This window comes from Zalophus californianus, chromosome 12 (genome assembly GCF_009762305.2).
Source record: "Zalophus californianus isolate mZalCal1 chromosome 12, mZalCal1.pri.v2, whole genome shotgun sequence".
In the NCBI taxonomy this organism is placed as follows: domain Eukaryota; kingdom Metazoa; phylum Chordata; class Mammalia; order Carnivora; family Otariidae; genus Zalophus; species Zalophus californianus.
In genome coordinates this window covers 80781814-80799830 of record NC_045606.1, presented here as the reverse complement: position 1 = coordinate 80799830, position 18017 = coordinate 80781814, and the positions used below count along the sequence as shown (strand labels likewise).

The following is an 18017-nucleotide window of genomic DNA, read 5'->3' as shown; positions in this document are numbered from 1 at the left end:
ACCTCTTCTTCTCAAACTGTTCCAAAAAATAGAAATGGAAGGGAAACTCCCAAATTCATTCTATGAGGCCAACATTACCTTGATTCGCAACCAGATAAGGACCCCACTAAAAATGTGCATTACAGGCCAATATCCCTGATGAACATGGATGCAAAAATTCTCAGGAAGATACTAGCAAATCAAATCCAACAGTACATTAAAAGAACCACTCACCACGATCAAGTGGGATTTACTCCTGGGTTACAATATTGGTTCATTAATCACAAATCAAAGGGATACACCACATTAATAAAAGAAAGGATAAGAACCATACGATCCTCTCAGTAGATGCAGTTAGTTCACTTTCATTGCCATATAGTATTCCAGTGTGCAATTTCTACCATAATTCATGTATACATTTCTACTGTAGATGGACATTTGGGTTGTTTCCAGTTTTTAGCCATTTGAATAGTGCTGCTATAATCACACCTGAGTATATCTTTTGATGAACATATGCACACACTCCTGTAGCTATATTCCTAGAACTGGAATGGTATGTCATAGGATGGGCATTATTTTCAGCTTTAACCAATACCAAAAAACCCACATCACATTTAGGACAGATAGCTCTGGGCAACCTTTGGTTTGGGATACCTTTCTTCCAGTATATGCTAGCATTCTGAGGAAGAAACAGATAAATCTTCATGGAAACACTGGCATTTATTTACTTCACAGAAAACCTGAGGAAGTTTTATTATAGTATTTTTATCTCATAACAAGTATCAGTTCAACAGAAGGAAGAATAATTTGGCAGAACAGTTATACATTAATCAAACTGTTGAGGAAGTATCTTTATAATGTCAAATCTTAATGTGACCCCATAAGTCAAATCAGCTCATGAATAACATAATGGAAGTAAAAGATTTACACATAGTAAAAAAAATACATACAAGTAAAAGACTATATAAGAAAATAACATATAAACAAAAGACAGAGAAACAAGCCTTTTATCTCCTCCCTTGGACTCCCAATTTCATGTACACCTTCTGTTTGTTCAGGGAGAATAATTTTCTGAACTTTTGTAGACACAGATTAAGATAAGAATTAACCAAAATGCTTACTTAAGAAAGTGCTGACAAGATCAAAGAACTCAAAGAATCAGTTAAGATATATCAATAATTTTATGGAACATGGAGTAAACTTGGATAGTGGCAGCCATCTGCCTTGAAAGTAAATTATTTATCCCTTTAGCAATTCATGCATTGCACAAGGCATCAACCTGAAGTATTTACATAACAAACAGAGCAGCAGTTAATAATACACAGTGATTTGCCAATTTAAACCACCAAACATGTTTCTAATTACTGTACAATAATTTCAGGGCCACTATATTAAAATGCAATCAGTCTTACAGGGAGTTCAAAATATTTCAGAATCTGAAATGATGATCTTACTAAAAATGCCAGGTAACAGTAATGGCAGCATTACTTTGGTGTTAATCCTTTCGATCTACAGTCAGATCTCTTGAGCTTTAAATGCCTTACTACAGACATCTACACTCCCACCATCAAGGCAGAACAAGATAAAGTTAAGCTGAAAATCTATCAAACGTTTTGGTATGTTATGTAAGACTGGAATTAATATTTACAACATCATCAGGCCCATGTAATTTTGTTTTCTGAAACAATGTTTTAATCCAGAATGTTGCTTCTTGACCAATCCTAAATTATGTTTAAAAAAAGAAAATAAGCAAAAACATTACTTGTGTAAAGGCACCAATACTAAAATTTTATGTGGAATACTGTAACCATGACAAATCTGCTATATAATTCTAATCTCTTGTTGACATAAAAAAATTAGCCACTGAGAAATCACAAAAACACCAAAGGAATATTGGAAAAGAAGCATACTATATAACTGAAGAACTTGGAGCAGTAGGAGAATTTTCATTTATTTAAGCTTCCTGGGAAAAGTGCAGACAGTGCAGAGTCTGCTACTTCGAAGGGTATGATTGAAGGGACAGGGGGCAGACAGAATTTTAGTGAGACAATTAGGTGCTGTAGTGGCAGCCTTTTCTTCTGTATCATACAGCAGTCTAAAATAAGTGAACCAATTACAGTGAGTGAAATAAGCCACTAACAAAAAAAAAAGACAAATACTGTATGATTCCATTTATATGAGCTACTTAGCACAGTCAAAAGTATAGAGGCTAGGAAGCAGAATGGTGGTTTCTTCTTGGGGGGAGAGAGGGGCAGGGAGGTACTGTTTAATAGATATAGAGTTTCAAGATGTTTCAAGATGTTGAAACTTTCAAGTTTCAAGAGTTTTACAAGATGAGTTACAGAGAATGATGGTGGTTATGGCTGCACAACATTATGAATGTGTTAGTACCCCTTAACTATGCACATAAAAATAGTTAAGATGGTCAACGTTATGCTATGTGTATTTTGCCACAATGAAAAAATAGGAAAAAAATAAAAAATAAAAATAAATAAAATAAATGAGCCCATGGAGAAAGCTAAATTTTTCTCTGATTTCTCGCATCCACATTTCAGTAACTGACTGGCTGCTGGTGAGAGCTGAGGACTGTGGGAGTTGCCTAATCCAAACACATCAAGTAGGGGCATCACAGTGGCAATGTTGAAAGGTGCATATGGTGAAGATAAGAGTCAGACTTGCTTACAGACCGGGTACAGCGGTTTAACTTGAGAAAAGAGAAATCATAAGTATTGGTATAGCCTTACAAACTGCACATTATTACATGAATACGGCACAACTTAGTCGGATGGCTGAGGTTCATAAGCAGTAGAGAGTTTAGTGATTGTACCTGAGATACTTTCCCAACACAACATATTGAGGTTATGCCATGGAAGAGTGACAGTTAAACATCAAGAGGTCTCATAATCTCCAGGCATTTTAGCCTTCTAGCTTAAGGTAGCAGAAGAATATTTTTCCAACTCCACTGATTGTTGGGGAAAAAAAACAGCCAGCCAAGATGAATTCCAAGGCAAGGAAAACTTATATATTACCTGTAGATAGCTCTAATTAGGTTATGGTAGAACTGGTCTTGGCAAAATTTAAGAACATAATAATAGATGTCATTTATCAAAAGTTGATCAAGTGATAATCACTAAATTGATGCTTATTACTACATGCTTTGGAAAAAACAGTTTTGAAATTCTACTCGCTGCTATAATATTTAATTGATTTATACATATTATAAAGTTAATTTAGTTGAAAATTTAGTGCAATTGATACTCTCCCTCCTCTCCTCTTTAATTCCACGTTAATTACAATATTCTTCTTAAACCACTGACTTTCTCTTATATACTTTGCATCCAATCTATCAGTACGTTCTGACAATTTTATCCCCTAAATCTTACTTCTTTCCTTCTTCATTGCCATATCATTAGTCAAAACCATCATCATTGCTTGCCTAGATTACTGTAGTACCTAACTGTTCTCAAAGTTGCAGTGTTCATTCATTCATACTCATTATCCAAACAAATGCCTATTTTAAAAAATGGACTGCCACTAACATGCTTCAAATATCTTATAATTTTGCTATTATTAGGGATAAAAACCTGAATCATTTACATAACTCATAAAATAATCATCCGTAGTTTATTTCTACAGAAAGCTCCGCACTTTTTTTTTTTTATGCTTTACTTACTAGTTTAATTACCAGTGTTCAGGATTTTCTCCTGAAGATCCTTTTTTCTCCCAAACTTTATTGAGGAATAATTGATATACATAATTACATATATTTAAAATGTACATCTTGAAGATTTGATATACATATGCACTGTAGCATGGTTATACCAAGATCAAGACAATAAGCACTTCCATTACCTCACATAGTAGCTCCTTTTTTGTTGTCGTTTGACAGTGCTTAAATTCTACTCTCAGCAATTTTCACACTCCTTTTATTCACATCTTTGCTCACCCCATTATAGCCACACAAGTTTTTTTCTCCACTCACACCAGATTCAAGGCCTTCTCACACAGATTAATATCTGACGTAGTTTATATTCCACACCGAACACACTGTGACCCAATAACATTGTTTAATAAACCCATGAATGAATAAATAAATTACATATATAAGTATATATAAGAAACTATAAAAAATTCTTCTGGACAGTGTTAGAAAACAAAATTTATTGTAATAGGGCTTTGTTGAATAAAACTGATAGTCTTATTTAATATTTATTACAGTAAGTTTTTTCTCTTTTGAAAAAAAGATAGGCCCGTTTCCCCTGTCATTTGGATTTCATGATGAATGATGATTTGTTAAGTATAACCCTAGCAGGGCTTTTAATTTCATCCTATTATGCGCATTTTGAAATCCCGTAGACAATGTATTCATATTGACAAAAATATACTGAACCCACACGATGTGTCAAGCACTCAGCTATGGCATTTTTAAAGATGAAGAAAACATGATCCTCAATATTTTAGACTTTTCGTCTAGTGCATGTAAACAGTTACGACAATACAATGTGTTAAAGGATGAAAACAAGGACTGCAGCTATGTAAAGGTCTCCAGAGCAGCAGAGTGCTATGAGACTTCCAAGGAAGGTGATAACCAACTGGGTCGTGAACGGTGAGCAGAAGCTTTTCAGGCAAAAAGGACAGAAAATGACATTCAAAGAAGAGAAATATCATACATCATCATTTTGTAATAGTCAGCTAGGAGAGTTCAGAATCTCCAACTTCATGAAACCACTGATATGGGTTGAGAGGAATGAGACAATAGAACCAAATTGTTAAATGATTTGTCTACAAGTCACTGTTAACGCTAGAATTGTATCTTCTAAGTAATGATAGTCCACTTTTAAGTGAAATGAAATGGTCAGATAAAAAATTTCAAAGTGCTCTATGCAAACAATGAATCATGGAACACTACATCAAAAACTAATGATGACTAGTGACTAACATAACATAATAAAATAAAATTTAAAAAAATTTCAAAGTGCTCAGGTTGTGCATCTCACAGATGTATAAAACAAAGTAAGACAAATAAAATAATTGAATAGTTCCTTGCCAGGCCTGTGATACTTAGTGAGGTACAGGGAGTAGAACAAGTGTAAGAGAGGAGGGGAACATGCAGACGCATCTCATTCAGAACCTTTCCTTCCTTCTTTCCCTTCTTTCCTCCCCACTTCCCTCCTTCCTGTCCCTTCTCTCCTATCTTCCGTCTTTCCTTCCCTTCTCCCCTTTTTTCTTTAATTCAACAAATACCTATTTCACACTTTCCACATGGCCAGCCATTATTTTAAGCATTGGGAATCTAGAATTTACCTCTGGGTGAAGGAAGGCAAAAAATAAACACACAGATAAAGACACTATAGACCCAGCTTCCAGTTCAATGCCTGAAAGTTTTAATCTCTGTGTAACATCTGAGAATGAGAGCTTTGGGATAAAATGATTTTTTCAGTCTCATTTCTACCACTATCATGTGACCACATGCAAGTTATTCAATCTCTCTGGAGTTCAGCATCCCAGTATGTAAAGGGGGGGTATCTGTACTTACAACATATGTTTGATTATTAAGTGATATGATATTTTATCTTGTGTCTGACACATCTCAAGTGCCCATGTTAGTTACTGAACTAGCTATTCATTATGTATTTGCTAAATCAGTGTATTGGAGCAGAATAGAAATAAAACTAGAAAAGTATACTTTAATAAAAATTAAGAAAATAAAAAGCTGGAAGAAGGGTAACTTTCCACTAAGAAAGAATACTTTTTTGCAAACTTTTACCTTTCTTGATTTTCACTTCTTGACTTCTATCTCTTTCCAATTCTAAACTTTCACCCTCAATCTCTTCACATGCTTTCCTTACTATTAATAAATATAGCAAAAATACTATGAGTTATAAGTCCCTCCAAACTTCTGCAACTTATCAATTCATGTTATTTCCTAATAATTACTGAGTTTTCTTACTCTTCTAAGAGAAATGGAGAGATTTATTTCATTTTTCTGAAAATTAGACCCCAATTAATCAATAATAAACAGCAAATTCTTTCAATAAAATTTTGGTTAATTCACTGACTTTTTAAGGATTATTTCTATTGTGCTCTATAAAAACACTCAGAGACATGCCCAGAATAGCATTACTTCAACATCAAATAGTTTTAATTTAATCAAATCAAATAAAAAAATTAATTTAATGCACACACCTTTAATAACTGTGCTATGAAACAGTATGTTTTAAGTTATTTGCTATAACCCAGATCAATAAGTTATTAAATACTTCCTCTTCTCCAGAAGACAAAGAATCAGCCTATTACACAAGAGAACACTTAGCTCCTTGTTTTCCTAGAAGTTCTAATATAAATATATATTATGTATTAAATATATCTATGATATCTATATTTATTAATTCTTTCAAATACACTGACTGTATAAAACTTTTTACATCATTGAGATTTTATATTTTCATATACACTGACTACATAAACCTTTTTACATCACTGAAATTTATACTTTTGTTTATTTTACTTTTATTTTACTTTTAGAACTACTTTCTAGCAGGCTATAAAAGTACCTGCTAAAAAGTAAATTTTCAGCATTTTTAAATGAATGAATCTTCAATAACTTATGCAATAAACATGTACTGAAAACCATGTTTCTATACTATAATGATACATATTAAGATACTGATTTATTATGAAGCTCATAAACTGCCAGTTCATGCATATTATAGTATGAATGGGTAAGCCAATATACAAATATAATACACGGTAAAAGCACACTTATAAAAAAAGTCTATACAGATAAAAGCCTTATGGGTTTCTGAAGACTAGTGACTACATTAGTTGGATAGAGGCAAGAGAGTTATAACATTTGGAAACATAAGCCAATAGACAACATCTGAAAAGACACATTAACAGACATGGTACATGGTTTATTGATATTAAATCAAAATACATGATCTTTCCAATGTGTTGTCCCTCATTAGCAATGCATACTTCAATATGCTTTGCAAAACTGAAATGAATGTAGTATAAAACACAGCAATTCTATCAATCTCAGCAAATGAATCCATGATACACTTCCCTAGACAGAGTGTCTCTGATTTTTACTTGAAAAGAAGTTCAACTTTAGCATCCTCTAAAAGGCATAATGAGAGTACCTAATTTATAAAGAAATATGAGATCATTTATTTTCTAGATTGTATGGTCACTATTCATAGACAAAACCAGATTCTATCAAGCCTTAACTATCTACAGTTGCCTTTGAGATACGGTATTTTAAAAGTATGTTTTTTATTCTTTATGCTTTTAAAATTCCTGGAATATGATATATTAAGTTAAAAATGTATCTCACTGGCTAAACACACACAGTTTTCTGATAATATTAAAAATAAAATAATCTCTTTGCTTATTTCCATAAAAAAATAGCATCTTTTATGTTCAGAGTGGTGTACCTGGAAACAGGAGAGACATGTTGACTAGGTTAGGTCCCCCTTATACCCAGAGGGACACCACACTTCTCCCTAGCACCCAACTCAGCTGATTTCTATAACTAATGTTCTTTACTTTCCATCTCCTCCTCTAAAATACACACTTTGTGACTGGAAGGTCTGTGCCTTTCTTTTGTCCCCTATTAGCCCAAGTCCTTTCTCACACTGAGAAAGTAAGTAATTATTTGTTAAAATTTTGATTGGTTTGAAAAGAGTATCATCCCTGTCCTTGAGAGGTGTATGCATATGCATGATTGTGTCATAAGTCTCTAAAAAGGAACTGGATTTTATCAGATTTGGGGTATGGGTCCCACTTTTATATCTGGCAATCTTGGTCAGAATGCCAGCACTATCCAGTACAAATATAACTGGTGCCATAAATGTTAGCCATGTGTGTAATTTTAAACTTTCTATTACCACATTGTAAAAATTAAAGAAACAGGTAAAATTAATTTTAATGTATTCTATTTAAACTGATATATTGAAAATATTTTTTAATTTTACCATGTAATCAAGATAAAATGTTAATAAGATATTTTACATTTTGTATAGTAAGTCTTTGAAATGGGGCATTTTACAATTACACATCTCAGTTCAAACCAGCTATATTCAAAGTACTTAAAAGCAATATATGGCTAGTGGCTACCATACTGAACAGCAGAGCTCTACAGTGAAAGGGAAGATATTAAAGTAATTGTGTTCACTTTAGTGGAAAGATCATCAAAACATTTATTTAAGTAGAAAAATCTATAAAATCTTCCCCAAATTTGGAATATACTATTGGAAACCTATCATAACTCATTTTTCTCAGACTGATTGCTTGAAGTGGAGTTTGAGCTCTCTTTGGCGGCTTTGATCCCACTTTTCCATTTCTATAGGGGAAAACTATCCGTTATGCCTTCCTCTGCCATTTTTTTCTCTTTTCATTTTTTCAAATTATTTTCCTTTTTTCTTACTTCCATAGTAGCGAAACAAAAAGAGAATAAGGAACCCCTGATTTTGAAGATTTAATTACTGCATTTCTGATTTTCACTTCTAATGCCTGGGGGGAAATCATTCTTCACTGAAAGACTTTTTCCTGCATAACTTCTTTGACAATTTTGTTGATATAAATATTGTTTGACATATTGTACCCAGAAACACAATTTTAGAACTCTCTTATTCAAGAATTTTCACAAAGTTGCCCAAACTTATACCTTCAAATGAAAGGAATGAGTTTGTGATGCTGCCTACTCTAATGCTTTTGATTCAACTTTAATTTTTTATAGTTCAACATGTTGGATTGTTTGCAGTGCTCTAATCATGATTCTTCCCAAGAAATACTGGTGTGCAACAATCTCTACTCTTACTTATCTGTGTCCTATAATGATATATCAGTTATTTTTATGTGTATACTGTGTGGTCATAAATCAACAAAGGCTGCTTCCTCAGGGTGCTTGAGCACAGGTTTCCCATGCTAGGTTTATTCCAGGGGCATCACAGAGTTTTACAGAATTTTGGCTTATGTGGTCCTTTCACTATCCCTGCCTCTCTCCTTTCTCTTTTCGTTAAATTAGGTTTAGCATGCTGTGCCAAGCATAGAGGATTATGTATCTCTCTTCAAAACAGCCCAGTTTTCAAAAATATTATTAAAAGACAAAACCCTAGGCATTTTTAAATGCCCTGCAGTTTAAAAGGCTGGTAACCATCATTTCAGTTGGCCTACTTAACATAAACTGTAGCAATTATCTGTTGTTATAGTCCTGTAAACAGTAAACAGGATACTAAAATAGTATGTATTTTCAAGTACCAAAGCTTTGAAAAGAAAGTACAAATTTTGTTTGGCATATAATCTAAATGTTACTGATTTTAGGCTAATGTTAACTGATTTCATTCTGTTTTTTGCTCCTCTAAAATTTGCATTTTATAGCTGGCTTTTGAAACATCACAATTTTAGTGTAAATAAAATGCCCTGTATTTAGGCAACAAAAATGTGAGCTTCAAAGAAATTAGCTTCCAAGATAGTACTAGAAATATTTATTTTGGTCCATGCACAACAAACTCAAAATTACCTCTAGCAAATTATGCAACTAGCAATTATATTTAGCTAAGAAACACAATAGAAAAAAATTCTAAAATAGACTCTATTAAATATTTAAATAGGTCCAACTATTTACAAATAACATTTCTGTCTTTCTTTTACTCCTCACCTCCAGTCTGTTGAATCAATAGCATATATAGTATTTATAATTAAATAATCCTATTTGAAAAAGTAGTAAGTGGAATTTTCAGCTGGGCATTTTAAAATGATAGCTGACAAATATTAATTCTGACCAGATGGTGCCTGGATGGCTCAGTTGATTAAGCGACTGCCTTCGGCTCAGGTCATGATCCTGGAGTCCCTGGATCGAATCCTGCATCGGGCTCCCTGCTCTGCAGAGAGTCTGCTTCTCCCTCTGACCCTCCCCCCTCTCATGTGCTCTCTCTCTCTCTCTCTCTCATTCTCTCTGTCTCAAATAAATAAATAAAATCTTTAAAAAAAAAAAATTCTGACCAGAGAAAACAAGTCCATTTTCAATGTTGTCGTGACCTTATCTGTTCTACGTCTGTTCTAGCAATGCTATTCTAATTCTTGTAATCTCCCTAATTATTTTATAGTAACAAGTTAATGATATAAGATTATTCTATGAGTCTAAAAGAAAATAATATTTCTTTTTATATAAAAATAGAAGGAACTATCCCCCAGCGCTAGAATTACAGCCACAGAAGGTAGCTATACTTGATCAGCTGTTCTTTGACACAGTGCAAGAAAGGATCCAAAATAAGCAAATGTGTGTTTGGGGCAAGATTCTTTTGCTGCATCACTGACTTGGTGGTGGAGTAGAGACATATGGAACTGAAAGGAAAGGGGAATGGAATTTTACCTTAACGAATACAGTGAATATGTTTATATAAGCCAAAGAGTTTTCAATGTCACTGTGTGACTAATGCCGAAGGAAGACTTGTTTGTGTCTATAAATGACATTGGTGGAATTCCTCAAGGCCATTTTATTATGTAAAATATTACTCCTTAGGAAAAATTGGACTTTTCCTAGTAGGAAAAGAAAATACGCTAAAAACTGTTACTCTTACTCATGAATTAATATATTTTAGTTTCTATCATAAATTTAAGATATAAACACCATTTTCTAGCCACCTGGCAGCAATTTTTTCCAGAGTACAATGTGCATGAAATGTAAGCAGTCACAACTTTACTGATTCCATTCTGTTCAGCATTTTAGCAATTAAAATAGAATTACTTTAATAAGAACTTCATCGTTATGACCCTACCACATAAATAAGATAAACAAAAAGGAGGACAGCCTTGGGTTATTTGAGGAATGGGAAGAACATCAGCAAATGACCACAAATTGAGAAAATCATCTTCTTTGGAATTCAGAAGATGACAAGGGTGACTTTTGCTTTGAAACATAAATGGTTTTTAAGGGTTTTATATGAATGTCAGGGACTGGTTTCATTATCACATTATTGCAGAGAGTTAGCAAAAACATATTACTTAAATCTTAGAATTAGTTGTGCTTTTATAAAGAAATTTTTGCTGTATGGATAGATACAAATGGAGAGATGCTATTTTCCTCAAGTAGGGATTTATTGACATTAAAGATATTAGTGAAGTCAGGAACTGAAAAATAAAGAAATGCTTTCTTACAGCACATGTGCTGGTCATCAACTACTACATATATTTTATCCACAAATACTACTTTCCAGTTGATTATCCAAGATAATCTGTATAGATCGGTTACAAGTAGTAAGCTGACAAATTTTGTCATTTAGTGAGCTTAATTTGATTTAAACTCTAAGAGAACAGTGATGAAAATGCACCTATCATCAACTGTCTCAAAATTAATTTTTAGATGATTGAAAGCCTACTCTATTTCCTTAGGGGGCTAATTCCAAGGCAGGGGCAAACCTGATTACTCCCAAAGAATGAAGAGTTTATAATAAGCTCTTGGTTAAACCTGATCAAAGTAAGCAGAATGCTGTAATCATCAATCTCATTACTGTGAGAAAATGGTATAGATGTTTAAAGCTTTACTACTCCAAGTGTGGTCCATGGACCAGCAGCATGGGCAAAACCTGGGAACTCGTTAGAAGTGCAGAATCCTAGGCTCCACCCAGATCTACTAAATTTTAACAATATCCCCAGGTGATTGAATAAGCACTAGTTAAAAGGAAAATGGCAGAGTAACAATAAAATTCTCAAATTCCCTTTGATGGTAGTATGATTTCAGAAAGAAACCCCATCAACCATGGGCCAGTAACAGAAAAAAAAATTATTGTGAAAATGATAAAAAAATGCAATCTGAAAAATAAGAGAAGCAAATGAGAAGACTAAAGCAGAAGTAGATCAGAACACATGTTTGGAGAGGTGGCATAGGTGGTGGTGTTTCACACCATCTATAGATATAAAGTTACAGATCTAAACCCAGCAGAGGCTAGATGTTCACTGTTTAGGTGGACAGGCCCTATGTCACTTCACGTGTGACAAAGCACCTGAGCTAGACTGCTTGCACTGACTAAATGGAGTCTGAAAAATATATTTGTAAAATAAAATAGTCATGTTAACATATATAAATCAATATTTCCTGTAGGGGCAGCCGGATGGCTCAGTCAGTTAAGCATCAGATTCTTGGTTTCGGCTCAGGTTATGATCTCAGGGAGGAGTCTGCTTGAGATTCTCTCTCTCTCTCTCTCTCTGCCCCTCCCCTCTTCTCTCTCTCTTTCTCAAATAAATAAATCTTAAAAAAAACAATCAATATTTCCTGTAAAAAATAGAGACTATGTAAAATTATTTTATGTTTAATAGAGAGAAAACTATAGGCAGTAACAAGGAATATGGGAGGTATTATTTCAGTGAGTAGTTTAAGCATGCCAAGGTCATTTTCTTGTTTGTGAGGAAGACAGATATACTTAATAACTTTAATTATTTTACGAGTGATATACAATGTTAGAATGTGAAGTTAACCATTACCAAAAAAATTAATCAAATGAAAAATACATTGTGACATGAATGGAAGGTCAGATATGAGAAAGTATAAAGTTAAGACAATTTATGACAAATAGAAAACACAACAAGCATGGTGGAAATCAGTTTAAATATATCAAGTTTCCCGAACATGGATTAAATTCACCTAAAATGTACAAAATCAAATAAAATGAAAAAGTGTAAGAAAACACTAAAATTAAGTGACTCAAAACTCCAAAAATAAAAGAATGGGTAAATATATAACAGATAAATATTAAACAAAAGAAATTTGTAAAAGAAATACTGCTATCAGAAGAAATAGATATTCAGGTGAAAGTAAGAATGAGAGCAATACTATGGTATTATACTATATAATGAAAAAAGGAACAATTTTTCAAAACTAAAGATAAAAACTAAGATGTTACATTAACCTAATAACAAAGCTTGAAATCTATAACAAAAAATTAAGAACAGAATACCAAGGAGAAACAAATTCACCTAGAATTTGGCAATGACATTGTAAATAACACTCTGATCGTCAGATTAAAAAATAAATTTAAAAATTATAAAAATATATAAGATTTCAACAAACCAGTTAAACTTTATCTAATACACATTTAGAGAGATACTCTAAACATGATAGTGACCAATTGTCAATCGCACATGAATCTCTTACCAAAAATGAGCATGTTTAAGGCCAGAAAGTCTTTACAATTTCCAAATAGTAATATGACACTGGTAAAGTTTTCTACTAATAACATTTCAAAATAATAAAAACAAAAAGGTGATTTTAATACTACATTTAAAACTCAGGGATGTTTACGCTTCCAGGAGGATGAAAGAGACATACTTTGTTCTATCTTTAATACTTTTTAAATTATCTAAATTCCAGTTAGTTAACACACAGTGTAATATTAGTTTCAGGTGTACAACATAGTGATTCAACAGTTCCATACAACACCCGGTGCTCATCACAATAAGTGCACTCCTTAATCCATATCACTTATTTAACCCATTTTCAATACTTAATTTATTGTTAACAACAAAGAATCCTGAGGATTATATATAAAACAAAACAAAAAAAATCTCAAGTGTGGAGAGAAGACAGACCAGCTAGGGACATCGGGACACAAGAAATGACACAGTAGTGAGTTCCCTGGGGTTTCTTTTTATCTCCTGTATCTCAGCACTGGAGCGGGAAGAAGCAGACAATCTGGAAATATCAACTGATTGCAGACCCAAAACGGTAACAAAAAAACCCTGTTATATCAAGCCAAAGGACAAGGAAAAGGGACGCCTGCCAAGATATAAAAGCTTTTCAGCGATAGCTACTCTGCTCCTGCCAAACATCACAGAAAAAAACTGTGACATCTAACTTATCTAATTTATTGATATACAGTTGTTGACACTATTCCCTTAAAATCTATGTCTGTAATGTCAGGACTAATGTTCTGTCTTTCATTTTCTATTTTAGTAACTTGAATCTTTGTTTTTCTTTGTCAGTTTAAAGATTTGACAAATTTGTTAATATTTTTGAAGAACTACCTTCAGTTTTGATTATTTTCTCTATCATTATTCTCTTCCTTGTTTTATTTACTTCCATTCCATTGTTTATCATTTCCTTTCCTATGTTTGCTTTGTTTATAATTTGCTCTTTTTCTTTCTATTTTCTTAATATGGAAGTATAGATCATTGATTTAAAATTTTTTTCCCTTGGGGTGCCTGGGTGGCTCAGTCGTTAAGCATCTGCCTTTGGCTCAGGTCATGATCCCAGGGTCCTGGGATCGAGCTCCGCATTGGGCTCCCTGCTCCGCGGGAAGCCTGCTGCTCCCTCTCCCACTCCCCCTGCTTGTGTTCCCTCTCTCGCTGTCTCCCTCTCTGTCAAATAAATAAATAAAATCTTCTAAAAAATTTAAAAAATAAAATCTGTTTCCCTTTTATAATATAGGGATGTTGTTTAATTATGTATTTTTCAATTCTCAGTTTTGCTTCATGTATTTTGTGGTCTGTCCCTATGTACATATGTGGCTATAATTGTTACATCTTTTTTGTATTATTAATTTTTACATCTTCTTCATGGATTGAACCATGTGCCATGTCCTTTCTTTCTCTAGTAGTAGTATTTTCTTAATGTCTGTTTCATCTGATGTTAGGATAACCACTCCAGCTCTCTTTGAATCTAAAGTTTGTCTCTTGTAGATAAGATATAGTGCATCAGTTTTTTTAAAAAACAATTCTACCAATCTCTGGCTTTATGTAGATGTTTATTTTAAGTAGATGTTTTCTAGTGTATTATTCCAGTTCCTGTGTTGTTTCTTCTCTATATTTTTTGAACTTCTTAGTAGCTGCCCTTGGGATTCCAATTAACTTCCAACATTTAAAACAACATCATTCAATTAATACCAACTTAATTCTATTAGTACACAGAATCTTTGCTCCAATATAGTTCCTTCCCTTCTACCCACCTTTGTAATACTATTTGTCACACCAATTACCTCTTTATACATCATAGCCCATGGAGATAGTCTTATAGTTACTGCTTTATGCAGTTATCTTTTAAATGAGAATAGAGAAGCTAAGAGTTTCAAAGAAGATTATATATATTCTATCATTAATACTTGTGTCATCATCTTTACCACTCTCTTTATTCCTCCATGCAGATCTGAGTCATTATCTATTGTCCTTTCATTTCAGCACAAAAAAACTCCCACTAGTATTTCTAGTAGAGCAGATCTGCTAACACTGGATTCTCTTAGTTTTTATCAGTTAATGTCTTTATTATTCTTTTGTTTTTGAATGATAGTTTTAGTGGAATAGATCTCTTGGTTGATAGTCCCTTTTACTTACTTATTTTTATTACTTTATTTTTTAAAAAAATACTTTAAATATGTCATCTACCTGCCTTCTGTTATCTCCCTGACTAAGAAGTACCTCTGATGGGATGCACATTCTTAATAAGCTGATTCTGCAGCAAAAAATAGTTATAAAACCTTGGGGGGAACATTAAGTGAGAGCTAGAGAGAGTGAACAAAAGCCGAGAGATTTTAGGAAAGAGGGAATAATTAAAAAAAGTATTCATGTAAAAATTATAAATTACATAAACATGAAACATAATGAGAATGATCACTTACCTCTTATCAAGTATCACGGAGGTTGAAAAATAGTGAAAAAATATCTTTGCAGTGCTGAAATAAAAAGGAAGTGTATCAATTCAGAATTCTCTATTCAGTGACATTCTTGAAAAATAATGAATTATCTGAAATAATAAGAGTTACCTGAAAGGATTAAAGGGGAAAACAATCCCAGCTCACAAACTACCAAGAATAATGTTTGTTCATAACAGCCAGATCAGAAAACCTCGCATTTTATGGGACACTGACATTACTCAGACGGGTTTTATCTCAGATGGGAGGGCAAACAAATCTTAGATAAAATAACGTACTGGTCCCACTGAAAAGCTTAAAAGCAAGACCTAAAAGTTTTAAGTTGCTTCTGAGGAAATTGACAGCATCCCAGGACAAACTCAAGAATATCTATAGTGTGTAGAAATATCCAGCACCCATAAGGAAAATCTACATTGTCTGTATCCTGCTAAAAACTATCAAGTAGGCAAAGAAGCAGACAATAGGACCCATGATTATAACAAGAAAATAACAAAGATTGACCCTAATATGATATAGCAGATATAGTTAATTGAAAATGATATTAAAAGTTAGAATATCTATATTCCATTAGTAAGAAAAGAGGAACATGCTTTTTAAACAAGCAGAAAACAACTGTAAACATTTAAAAGTTTCATTCACAATAGAAAAATGAAATAAAATACTCAGGAATAAATTCACAAAAGCCATGTAATATCTCTACACTGAAATCTACAGAACACTGCCAACTCAAAGAACACTAAAATTGAACATACCTTGTTGTACTTTGGGAAAATCCATCATTTTATCAATTCAAGGCAATAACTATCAAAATTACTACAGATATTTTTGGAGAAAGTGATGATTCTAAAATTTTATAGAAATATAAATGACCCACTAGAGACAAAGTGGTTGTGAAAAAGAAGTGTCCAGTGGTCTGATTACACAACCCAATTTGAAGGCATACTATAAATGTAAAATCATCAAACAGCATGATATTGGTGAAAGAACAGACACACAGATTAATGAGACAGAAGAGAATTCAGAAATAGACCCAACTATATATTTTCAATTAATTGTTGAACAAAGATGTCAAGGCAATTCAATGGTAAAAGAGAAGGTTTTTCAAAAAATCATCCTAGAAGTATTTGGTTATACATCTAGGAGAAAAATAAACATACAGCAAAATTAACTTGAAATGGATCAGAGCTTAAATTTAAAAGCTAAAATTATAAAACTTCCTGAAGAAAACATGAAAGAACATCTTGTTGCCTTGGGTAAACAAAGTTTTCTTAGGTAAGACACAAGAAATGCAAGTCATAATTGAAAACCTGAGAAATTGGAGTCTCTCAAAATAGGAACATTTTATCTTCAAAAGATGCCACTAAGGAAACAAAAATGCAAGCCACAAAATGGGTACAGTTTCAGTACATATATGTGACATATTGTAACCAGAATATATCAAGAAATCTTATGAATCACTTATAAGAAGGTAAACAACCCACTTAAAAAAGTACAACTATTTGGACAGATAAATTGGCCAATAAACACATGAAAAACTGTTTAACATCACTTGTCATCAGGGGAATGCAAACCAAAATCATAAGGGACTCCACATAATTACACATTTATGAGCATGGCTAAAATGGTAAGAATTGTCTACACAAAGTTTTGTAGTAGATGTGATGCTGCTAGAATGTAACATATTGCTGGTAGGAACTTAAAATGGTACAATTACTTTGGAAAAAAAAATATTTGGAAGTCTCATAAAATATTAAGTATATGCTTGCCATAATTCCTGGGCATTTCATTTCTATGTATTTACTCAATATAAAGAGAAACATTTTTCAACATAAAGACAAGTGCATATGCCCCAAACTCTTCCACTTTTAGTACCGAAAGACTGAATGCTAAGAAACCCCCAGTCCTGGGCAAACTGGGATTTGTTTTTGTCACCCATCATATAGATATTAACAGCAAATAAATAAGTTGAAAGTTTGATGAGTAAAGATATTTATATATTTTCAAAGTGCCTCTCTCTAAATCACATTTACAAAGGAGCAAAAATAAGTTTTCAGTGTAGAAGTCTGGCAGACACTATATTAATCAAACGATCAAAGTGAGCATCATCAATCATGGTACAAATGGAAATCTTGTGAGACTTGATAGGATGCAATGAAAATCATGCAGCACGTATCTGTGACATTCTCGTCAAAAAGTGTAGCCTGCATATAATCATAAGGGAATATCAAGCAAATTCATATTTAGAGACATTCTTTAAAATAATTAGGCTATAATTTTCAAAAGTATTAAGCTACTCAAAGTCAAGGAAAGGCTGAGAAACTGTTCCAGAATGAAGGAGATTAAAGAAATATATGACATCTAAATTCAGTATGTGATTCTGAAGTGGACACTTTCTCT

The 18017-nt window shown here is 32.9% G+C and overlaps 1 long non-coding RNA gene across 1 annotated transcript in view; it reads right to left on the bottom strand.

The window, feature by feature from the left end:
• The window catches only part of LOC113911971, a 39685-nt gene extending 23900 nt beyond the window's left edge, over positions 1–15785 (bottom strand). The window contains exons 1-2 of the long non-coding RNA XR_003516650.1: positions 15732–15785; positions 15588–15641 (exon numbers count right to left, since the gene is read on the bottom strand). This is a non-coding gene — a long non-coding RNA (uncharacterized LOC113911971). The remainder of the gene's footprint in view (positions 1–15587; positions 15642–15731) is intronic.
• Between the last annotated feature and the right edge of the window lie 2232 nt (positions 15786–18017).